Source organism: Saccostrea cucullata, unplaced genomic scaffold (assembly GCF_032062105.1).
Source record: "Saccostrea cucullata isolate Sc308-1 unplaced genomic scaffold, CSIRO_AGI_Scuc_v1 ctg1146, whole genome shotgun sequence".
Taxonomy (NCBI): domain Eukaryota; kingdom Metazoa; phylum Mollusca; class Bivalvia; order Ostreida; family Ostreidae; genus Saccostrea; species Saccostrea cuccullata.
In genome coordinates, this window is record NW_026930038.1 from 3404 (window position 1) to 15867 (window position 12464).

Below are 12464 nucleotides of genomic sequence, written 5' to 3' on the forward strand. Positions count from 1 at the left end.
CAAACAGTCATTTTTTTTTGCCAAATACTGTCGTTTCAATCTGGTTTTGTACATATTTTATCAGAGATTATGACGTAATTAAATTAAGTCACGTGACCATACATCCTTCGTCCCCTTAAGGGGAGACAGGACACATATCACATGACTAGAAAGACATACCACGTCATAATCGGTGATGATATACATGTCAAACGTTGTTAAGCGGGGAGTTTGACTGGAGCGGTACATCTGTCAAACGGTAACGCAGGTGTCCTAAGGTGAGCTCAGCGAGGACGGAAACCTCGCGTAGAGTAAAAGGGCAAAAGCTCAGTTGATTTTGATTTTCAGTACGAATACAGACCGTGAAAGCGGGGCCTTGCCATCATTCAGATATTGTGAAGTTGCCCAATCCACACATTTGTTTATCTTTACCCTGCAGTCTGCCGCCAGTGACGTCATAGATGTAGTGTTAGAATTCTCAGTGCAGCAAGATCAAGCACACACACCCGTCATGATCAGTTTTATTTCATAATAAACAGGTCAAAGTCAATGTATCGTGATACATTACTCTAGCAGATTTTTTTTAAAATTAATATTTTTTTGTTTTCAGTAGCAGAAATTCTCTCTTTTTTAGATAATTTTGAATGTTCATATTTTCGTGTGACGTCACAATTGATTTTCCGCACTCGGAAAATACAAACGTGAATTGTTTTTATCATGCTTACGTCTTATTCAACGATGTCCTGTGCGATACTGAGACAAGCTACACCCTGTGATATTTATGCAGTAAATAATTACTATGAAAGACTGTAAATTTAGAAATATTTATTGACAGAATTTTTTCCAAATGAGGTTTTTGTCGTTGAAGCTGCATTGAAAAATGCAGAAATTATCCCACCCAAATACTGTATAAAATTAAAACAATTGCTTTTAGATAATTTAAACACTATGATTATTATGAAATATTTTAGTATTGATTTTATCTATCATATTGAACGTTTGTGCGTAAAAATTCGCATTATGGACTCCGTTATGGGCCCGTAAACATGAAGTATCTAAACTCCAAACACACTTTAAACATGGCGGTATTTGTGAGGCGATATCTTTTAAATAAGTCAAGAAATCCCATTAAAGGACCGTTTTAAAATATTAAGAGCCATTCTCTATAAGAACCAAAATTTCTCAATAATGGGGGGTAAGGTGATGTCACCGATTTTGATCAAATTTTATATTTATTACTTATTCCACACCCTTTCTTGAAATTTAGCAAAAAAAATTTAATTGGGGGTTGCGTTACCATGGTAACCATACATGGCCCAAATATGGCCTCCTAGACGCCTCTCACGGCACTGTTTTTGACATTTTTAAAACAAAAATAATTAAACAACCGATAAATTTGAATATAAAATAAATATATATGCTAAAGAACAAGACTTAATGCAACAAAAATGATGCAAGTTATTTACATTTGTCTATCACCATTGTATCTAATTTAATCACTAAAATCTCAATGTTTTGCTAAATTGACCATTTTTGGAAAATTGCATTTTTTATACATTTTTGAGCATCAAATAAATAAAAACGCAGTGACATATTTTCATCCCAATCAAGTATAATGTTAATTTGAACTTAATGAAAAATATACTAAAAAATAAAAGGTGTGTTTTTTCTTAAATCCAAAATAATTGACTTTCAAAATCGTTGCCATGGCAACATCAGAAATATTTCAAGATAGATTAACTTGTGTTTATATATATTTATTGGATTAAAAATGTTGGAAAAACTAAAATTTGGATCAATCTACATGTATCACATATTAATCCAGAATTTTAATTTTTAAATATGTTTTACTAGTTGTCATAGCAACTATATATGTCCATGTATAATGCTTTTGTTGTAAAAAGAGAAATAATTATATTTGATCTTCATATTCGATTTTCATATAAAAAATTTCAATTAGCTCAACATCAATTCAATTGATACTTTCATTAAAAAAATCTTAATGTGTTAATGTGATCACTGTCACATGCACAGTTAATTGTCATGGAAACCTTTCAAACTTTCATTCAATATAATATGCTGTATAATGTTCTATGCGTGTGAGTCATAGTAATAATACCGGTCTTTTTAAGATCAAAAAGAGGGTGATACATCGTAACAATAAACATTGCATTCAAACAAGACCCCATATATATATCATATGAGACAATATTGAGAAAAGAAATATGTATCGTAGTTTATTCTAAAATATTTGAGTAGTTGCCATGGAATTATCCATGATGAATTTTCCTTTGCAACAAGTCTTTCAACAGCTGTTTAGACAATAGACTAACGCATACATCTGTATTTTTCATTTGACAGCGGAAATACAAAATTAGATTGAAATGCTTTCAAAATTTTTTCTTTCAATTGGTAAAGATGTTTTTATGGGGTATGTTTATTATGTGTTTTACATGTTTTATGCCCCAGTAATCAAAGAATATGGGTATATACATGTAGTTTTTGCCCTCTCAACCATTCTGTTTGTTTGTCCACAAAAATGTTATCATTATCTATAACTTTTATATTGTTGGGGTTATGGCTTTTATATTCAACATAATTTATGTATTCCCTCAAGATTTTTCATTGTGTACCAAAATATTTGATATTTTGACGTTGGAGTGTGACCCAGTTTTGGAGGAATTTACCCAATTTTTACCTTGCCTACAACGCGTGAAATTTTGTGTTAGGGCTTTCATACGTTAATTACTGTGACAAATCCTTTGCATGGACATATGAATTTATAAATATATATTTTACCTTTTGACCTTCACCTGGAAATTTGACCCACTTTAACCTTGGGAATAACTTTTGAGCATGCAGTTACTATTAGGACCTTCATGTTTCATAAGTGTATTCAATTCAACAAGGCCTCCTCAAACATACAAACAATATAGATATTTTGATCTTGGATGTTGATGTACTTTTGAGAAGCATTAACCATGACAATATATTCATAACTATTGGTGCCAAGACTTAAATATTTTACTTGTGTGTTTCTTGTGAGGCCTCTTTGTTTGTACCTTCTATTTCACCTTTCCACCTTGACCTTGGAGTCTGACCCATATTTAACCTTAGCCACGACTGTGCCAGTGCTTCCATATTTCACAGGACATTCATTGAGACTGTTCATTTCTTTGAATAGCAACGCATTTCATAAAAAGTGGTTGTTTTGAAAAGAAAAAAGAACAAATCTGGTTTTGGAAATATGATACGTTTTTTTTACCTTGGAGTCTGACCCACATTTAACCTTAGCCACGACTGTGCCAGTGCTTCCATATTTCACAGGACATACATTGAGACTGTTCATTTCTTTGAATAGCATCACATTTCATAAAAAGTGGTTGTTTTGAAAAGAAAAAAGAACAAATCTGGTTTTAGAAATATGATACGTTTTTATTCGGTTAAACAATTTGATAAGTATTCAATGTTGAGAGATATTTTGACATCAATCTGTTTACAAGGAGAGTGGCCCATTAAAAACAGGATTTTATATCAGAATTTAAATTGTAAAACTTCTACACAAGGTAAGGAGAATTCTACTACTACACCAAACTTAACAATCACGCAGAAGACTGTACATGAAAACCATAGGGAAAATATACAGAGAACAATAGTGTGCAACCATCTTTGGTTCATGTGTAGATATTTTCCTCCCTTTTAATTTTTGTAGGCAGACTGTTTCACAATCTCACATGCTCCCTGTGATACAGTGTACTTGACTTTGAATTTGAAAAAGATCCTCCTTTGGAATACTTGGGAAAGAGATGTAATTGAGAAGAGAAGTTATTTTAGGTTGATATCTAAGCCATGGTTTCAGTAGAGTTTTTTCTTCATTTTCTGTGCATGCATCTACAACCACTCTGACTCTTTACTTGACAATTTTCAGAGACTGTTCAAAAACCTGCAAAAAGAATAAAATATGCAAAAATTAAACCTTAAGTTATAAATTATTTAAAAATACATGTAATATATTCCATGAAGCTGAAAGTATTATAATATAAATGAATGTAGTTATTATCCCCCCATGCACTTCAAAGGAGAGGGTGGTATATTGTTTTATCCTTGTGTGTCTGTCTGTCCATGCATCTGTCAGTAGCAAATTTTTGGTGGCAGCTTTTCAGCAACTACTCATCTCAGATGCTTGAAATTTTTGCACATTCTTTACTGAGTTATGCCATCTGATGTCAACTTCCTGTTTGTGCATCTGTCCATATCATACAAAAGAAATTGTTATAGCAACTTTCTCAGCAACTACTCATTGCAGATGATTGAAACTTGAGCACTTTCTTTGCTGAGGCATGCAATATGGCAGGATTAAATTCATTTCTGTAATCTTACTATTTCCATGCATCTGCCCGTTACTGAACTTGTGTGAAAATAATATTAACATGATAGTGCATATTCTAATTCACATCAGAGCGAGGGTATTACTATTGTGTATTGGTTCAAATATCTTTTGAAATAAAATCTGTTATTCCTGTTTAAACTTTACCAGTGCTGGTTAAAACAGTGGAGTGCATATTAAATTGAGAAAATATGCCTCATCATAATTTTGTTTCATAGATCTTTTAAGACAAGAAAATGTTGAAATAAAATAGTATGTAATGTGGGTTAAAATGTTAATGACCTTGACAACCAAATGAAATTCTTAGTAGTAGCTAATATACATAAACAAGAGGCCCAGGGGCCACACCAAAATGATGTCTATGTGATTATTTAAATTTGATCAAAATTAGTCAAAATATCAACAACAAAAATTTCTGAAATATTTTGCTGATTAATTTCATTTTTTTTTTAAATATTACTGACTACTAAAATTGTTCATCTTAGTTGTGACAATAGTTTTATGAAGATTTTAACCATGCAATATAGACCTCCATATTTTTAACCTATTAATAAACACCAAATTTTATCCATAAGCATTTTCTTTGCAAATAAAAGTTTCAAAAAACATTATTTTCTCTGAAAAATGTCCAATAAATTGAATAAAATGATTAAGCGCTAATATTGGTCTCTCAAGGCTGACACTGGCATAGTTTAAAAGGGATGTCTTAAGGTAGAGATTGATAGGTGGTCAACAAAAAAACTACCCATTGAATTTTTCTGAATTTTGTATATGTTTGTGTTGAGTCCTTGTTCTAAATCATATCAAAAATTCAAGGTAGGTCATCGGGCTAGTTTAAGAGAAATTCGACAATTCTAATATAGCCTTCATCAACCACCGAAGAGCTGAAAAAGCAGGATAAAATAAAATAAGAATATGATATGAAAAGGGCTGTAAATTTTTTATTGCTATGTCAATTATCATTTGTCTTATATGAATTCATACATCTGTCTATATGGATTAATATTTGACATCAATCTTAAATTTATCAAGCATTGTAAGCGAAAAAGAGAATTACATTTACCAAGATGCATGGTCAAATTAGGTTAAAATATTGCCTATTCATTGCACAAAGTCTCCCACTTCTGCTTCCACTGTGAAAAAATTACCCATCAAATTTCTTTTTTTATTGCATATTATAGTTAGTCTATAAGTTTCTTAAATTTCAGAAAAAAATCATACTACATAATGGGGTTTAAATTCATCCTGGAACAAGTTTATTATCTTACACCCTACCCTACCCCCTTCCTTTAGAAGGATGCACTTTTGAAGAATATGGTGACTAAGAGAGATTATCAAAAATTTATCAAAATATTTCACAGAAAATGAGTAAATTCTTTGTAATATTCTTCTAAATTACATTTTATATCACAAAAACAATTTATACATGTACACCTAGACACATGTTGCCCTGGTTGACCTTTTTGCACTTACATTGAAAAAGATAAGAACTTCCCCTTATATCGTTCAATTTGACTTTGATAGATTGAATTAATCAAAATATTTCAAAGAAAATAGGTAAATTCTTTGTAATATTCTTCTAAATAACATTCTATACCACAGAAAACAATTTATACATGTACACCTGGATACATGGTGACCTGGTTGACCTTTTTGCACTTACATTAAAAAAGATAAGAACTTTCCTTTATATCGTTCAAATTGACTTTGTAGATTTATCATACAATGATTCTTGGATGAATTATCAATGACAATATCTTTTGACCAATTCTGTAAATAAATAAACTGGTCTTATTATCTTCCTTTGACAACAATAGAATTAAATTCTCTTTTCTTTTAACAATTCCTTTTTTATTCCAAATACATGTACAACATGAATAAGAAAACCCAGTGATTATGAAGTTTTGTATGCAGAATCAATCCATATGGCATGTTATCCTTGTTTTAAAAATATTTAGATAAAAATGTGTTATGTATTACACTGTTAAATGAAGACGGCATGGTCATCAGTTGTTAGATATCAATACACTGAAGCATCACACGGTAAAAAGTGTGGGAAAATGGAGAGTGATTCGGTTATCATTTCATACATACAAAAATACTGTAATAATTTACAAAGAAAACATACAATGTATCAGAGGTAATAATATGCAACTTTAAAGTATAGATTTTGCAAACAGATTCATAAAAGTTAGAGGAATCCCACCATAAACTGTATATGATAGTGTACAATTTTTAAACTCTTGATGTAGTTCAACAAAATAAAGTGAATACATTCAGTACATGTATGGTAATAGGATAAACTTGCTATTTTGCTTTTTGTCTTATTGGCTAACAAAGATCAATGTAAACATGTATGCATTTTTAATATTGCCATCGTATGCAGCCAGTTGCTTCATGTTCAAGAATCCTGACAATTTCTTTGTTTTTATGTCAATACAACAAAGGTGTTCTTTCACAAGGATCTGCAGTGAGCAAATTTCATTCTGTATATTCAGATATTGAAGCATGTCTTATGGTGTGATATGTCCATTCCTCTTTACTGTCTCCTTCTGGTAGTTCTTTTTTTCTGAAAAGAACAAAATATTTTAAAACAAAAAGAACGAAAATACATGTTTTACTTCTTTCTTACACTGCAAATATAGTATGACTATGTCTATATGAATATAAGACACTTCTGAGATACCTTTTTATATAATGTCATGAATTTTTTTAACAAATGCATATAAAGTTGGCCTCATTAATCTGGGCACTTTTGCTTCCAAGGAAATTATTTGGATTAATGAATTGTCTTAACTAAACAAACTTGGTATATAAGAATAAAATATTTTAGTTTCTAAATGTAGGCCACACTCTAAGGCCAAGATCATGGGGTTAAAGAAAAATAAATAAACTCAGCAATAACTGTTCAAGAGTTAATACCAAAGGATAAAGTTTTGTGCAAATAAAAAACTACAAGTACCTGTCAGTGACACATCAATTCATATACAACTTTAACAACATAACTATTATATGTGGAATTAAAATAGTTTTCTTTTTACATCTTATTCCATTTTTTAAATTCAGTTTTGTCCCTAATTACCTTATTGATATAAATCCAGTATTCTTTTGTAACACTGCAGATGACACTTGATTAGTAAAGGATCCTATATTTCCGTGGGATCTGTAACATGATTACAATAAAATAAAAATAAAGTAGATAGCTTGATCTATTTAAAATTTTTGTGTATAATTTATTAATAATTTTGATTTAATTTGCAAATTTAGCTATGATAACGTGAAGAAGTCAGTATTGTTAAAAAACCATGTCACTTATAAGTTTTTTAACAATACTGACTTCTTCACATTATCATATCAATTCTTTGGTGCTTCATTTGAAACAATTTCATTCAAGGAGAAAATACCTACATTTTACAATTGTTTTGGTTATTCAGTTTTGAATTCAATTTACAATATGTCTTTTTATATGTTTATACACAAGCATTTAACCATACATGTATTTAAGTCAATAGAGCACCTAACTAGTGATACAGGGATCTTGCGTTAGATTCTCAGTCCAGACATACATATTCCTCGTTTCCTGTCACATGTATGCCACTTTATGTTTGAGTTTGCTGTAGCAGATTTGGCTTGAACTTTCCTGAAATATTAATATGATCTTTTAGAAATTATTGACTCGAGAAAATGCTTCTACATGTATACAATAATACTGTATGTACATTATGGTGTGTAAATAAACAAGAGGCCCATGGGCCACATCGCTCACCTGAGCACTGTGGCTAGGAAAAAGTAGAAATTGGTTTAAAATTAAATAGTTTAAATCCAAAAGTAGTCCAATGACCAATCATGGCTTTACTATTCTTGATAAGATGATTTTTAAAGAATTTTCCTATATATGTCTATGTAAAACTTTGATTGGCCATTGTAGCCCCGCCCTACCCCCGGGAATCATGATTTGAACAAACTTGAATCTTCACTACCTGAAGATGCTTCCATACAAATATGATCAATTATGGCTTTGTTATTCTTGAGAAGAAGATTTTTAAAGAATTATCCTATACATTTCTATGTAAAACAATGTCCGCCATTGTGGCCCTGCCCTACCCCCGGGGGTCATGATTTGAACAAACTTGAATCTACACTACCTCAGGATGCTTCCATATAAATATGATCAATTATTGCTTTGATATTCTTGAGAAGAAGATTTTTAAAGAATTTTCCTATATATTTCTATGTAAAACTTTGGTCGGCCATTGTGGCCCCGCCCTACCCCCGGGGGTCATGATTTGAACAAACTTGAATCTACACTACCTGAGGATGTTTCCCCTTAAGTTTAATCTTTCCTGGCACAGTGGTTCTTGAGAAGATTTTTAAAACATACCACCAAATTTTCATTAATTCCCAATTATCTCCCTTTGAATGAGAGCGTGGCCCTTCATTTTAACAAACCTGAATCCCCTTCACCCAAGGATACTTTGTGGCAAGTTTGGTTGAAATTAGCCCATCGGTTCTTGAGAAGAAGTTGAAAATGTGAAAAGTTTACAACGACGACGACGACAACGACGACAGACTACGGACAAATTGTGATCAGAAAAGCTCACTTGAGCCTTTGGCTCAGGTGAGCTAAAAATACAAGGATTAAAAATCATTATAAATTATAGATTTAAATTTATAATACATGCATTATAAAACCCCTCCTTTTTATCACCCCCTTGAAAAAAATTTCTGTATTTTCCCTGATACATGTGCAAGTGTAAATTGAAAGGAAAAAATACAAACCAATGGCTATCTTGGAGTTAATGTTAAGCACCCTTGACATTCCTCTTTCCAGGTGACAATTGATTTGGTCACATTATTTCAGCAGAGAAAGCTGAATACACTGTCTAGTCCATACCTTGCTTCACCTGTAGCATTAAATATTTCTTTTATAATCTATGAATACATTATCTCTTTATAATCAAGGCCCTTTTAAGCTTACAACAAATACATACCTGTACATAAATTTATAACAATACATGTACATAAATATTACATAAGGCAAAAAAAAAAAATAGTCTTGTTTCCTGCTACCCGACTGACCCTATTTTTTTTATTTTTGGCACTTGCTCCTAAAGTTGTTTCTTTTTTTTCAATGCAACTTTTTACAGTTTGCTTTTTATTTCAAAAAGACAAAAGATTCGCAAGTAAATGTCCACTATCATTTATAAAAGGGGTTATAACCTAGCTGTCATCCAAAGCAGAGAAAGTTTACATATTTCTGCATATTTGAACAATTTAAGCAAAATATGTTTTTCCATTTTTTGATCTGAGTAACTAAACACTACCTCGTGTGTTAGGCACAGATAAGTATGATTACTTTACATTTTTGCTAATTTTACCAATCCGGCCTTTATCATGTTCTGACACCAGAAATGTCTGGTTTTGTTCCTCTATTCTAAAAGTTACAGTCTGGTCGTATAATAAGTTTTAATTTTTAGCTAAATAAAACAACTTTAGGAAGTAAAAAAATCTATGTAGGTTATTGGTAATTGGAGCTAAATATATTGGTTGTACCAGACCTGTGCGTAAACAATCAAGCACTTTAGTCATGATCGATATACTAAGTCGTAAATATTCACCTTATGTATATGACATGGACACAGCAAACAAAAAATCTGTTCTGCAAAAATTTTACTTCTTCCGTCATACCAATTAACATCTGTAGGCCCATGGTCTTTAATGTCTATATTGAAAACGACATCAGGTACAGATCGATACCGGTGTACCCACGTGGTGCTGCAGTGGACACTGGACAAGGAGTAGTTTCACCAAAATTTTGTTCATGGTCGGTTTCAGTCTCACTTCTATTTTGATTCTCATGAAGATGCTTCAATTTCGAGAACCGTAAAGGTTTAATATGTATGTCAAATTTGTCTTTTAAATCGAGGAAATTTCTCGATTGCTTCGTCGGCCATCTTGTAGCATGGGCAACAATGTGTAAATGGAGACTTTTATTTGACGGCGTTGCGGAATTCCGGAAAAACAGCACGTGCAAATATGCGAATTCTTTCTATCACGTGATTGCTATCGGTCTCTACCTTAAAAGATCTATTAAAATTCTGGTGTGGCATGGAGATTTAGTACCTTGCGCTTTCATTGAATCAGCTGTTATAACATATCATGGCCTTGAATGAAGTAGCTCTTCATGTTCACTAAGGTGTGACTGAGCCTAGAATAAATAAGCACAATAAGTATCCCTTCTACTGCAATGACAAAAACATAGTGTTTACTGTTACAGTATTGTTTTTCCTTGAACTTTGTAAAATGCACATAACATATATAATGCTAAAATATTTGATCAAATAGATTAAATTATTCGGTGTAAATTAATTTATTTTTGATTACTATATTTCCAATAGACCATGCAGGTATGTACCAGTAACCTTGTAATCATTGTTAGATGATGTCTTGTATAATTTTTTTTTTTCATTAAAGACATTTATATTTCAATATGTTTCCTGTTTACTTTTAAACCATTTATTATTATTATGAAAATTCTAAATGACAAATTAAACTATGAATGATAGCTTGCATAATGAATAATAAATTACAAGCCTGATCATATTTTCTGTGTTTTGATTGCAAGCTAGATTTTCTTCCTCTTCATATTGTTTGACCATTCAACTTCAGAAGACAGGCTGGTGCATAGAGCTAAAAGTTCAAATTTAATTAAGTATATTTGAGCAGATAATCAAAAAGATATATAATTCATACAAATCTTGTTTTAATATAGTCTTTTTTTAATAAAGTTATATATGCTGAACATTTAAGCATCCCCTATCTCATTTGTTTAAAATCAAATTTCAATCAACATTTGTTTAAACATTAATTATGTTATTATTTATTCAAAGACAGAAATGTGCACTTTAAGATAATAAATATTCCATTACACATACAAGTATACACTGACTCAATACAATACTCACCATGCTCACAGGAAGAACAAGTCCTCTAGCCTCTGTGTATTTTGAGTACACCTGTGACCATTGACAGGGATCGGTCTGTTGGATTTCTACTTTTCATGGAATGCATTATTATTCACCAGATTTTTTAAAATAAGGAATGGCACTTGACACCTAATTTCTTCTTCGTTCATCACTCAGTCACTGTTTTGTTTCAACGGCAGAGAAAAATGTGTGGAACAAATTTGCCTATTTTCAGAACTGGACCGCAAAATACCACATTCTTTTAGTATTATGTCCTTATTTTTCAAATCAGCTGAATTCAAATTAAATACATCTTCTGACAAGTGGAATTTGTAGTAAAAACGAAGCAGCAAACCAATCTGAAAGTCTTCTGCTGGCAAAAAACATTCCTTTTTTCACAGGAAACACAAAAGAGTTACACCAAGGGAAATAACTCTTGATGAAATTTAGCACTTTTCTCTTGAAAAACAGCAAATTTACAAGGCTTTATTTTCTTTATTTTAAATAACACATCTCCAATTTTTTAAAAGTCAACTTATATATCTATAATCTTTTTACAGGATTAGTTTTGTTAAATGGTGTCGCTGCGTTTTTGAGTTTCAGCTACATACATTATAAAGGAAATACTAGCAAATGTGACAAAAGTATGACTTGCTGCTTTCCATGGAAACAGCAGTATCCCGTCATTTTGCATATACCAGTATACTTGACTAGTAGTATGTATTAATTTACCAAAGTTTTATTAAAATCGGTGACTATGGCTTTCAATCAAATTTTGGTGCTTATAGAGAATGGCTCTTAAGTACATATTAAATTAGTAATATAAAAAATACGAAAAAAATTCATTGACAGTAAATTTTTCAGCTAAAGGTCCTGTTCCTCCTTAAAACGAATCAGTTCATCAAAATCAGTTACTTCCGGAAAGTAATATTTATATTTTTAAAACATTTAATGAGCTTGAATGCATGTACAATATGATGATATGTGAACGGTAAGTTATGGGAAGCTGATTTAAAAAAAAAAATATATAATGGTCAGTATTTTTCAAGTTCACTTATTTTGCATGTTAAAAACCAGGTCGCTTAATTTTTTAACTATGAATTAAACTCATAGAAAAAGTACTTTTAAAGCAT

At 31.3% G+C, this 12464-nt stretch overlaps 1 long non-coding RNA gene across 1 annotated transcript; it reads right to left on the reverse strand.

Annotated features, from left to right (window-relative positions):
* Nucleotides 1–3416: 3416 nt before the first annotated feature.
* On the reverse strand, nt 3417–12087 carry LOC134282765 (uncharacterized). Its single transcript, XR_009995350.1, has 4 exons — nt 11341–12087; nt 10957–11056; nt 10490–10574; nt 3417–3922 (listed from the first exon to the last, which is right to left on the reverse strand). It is a non-coding gene; the product is annotated as an uncharacterized LOC134282765 (long non-coding RNA).
* Nucleotides 12088–12464: the final 377 nt, after the last annotated feature.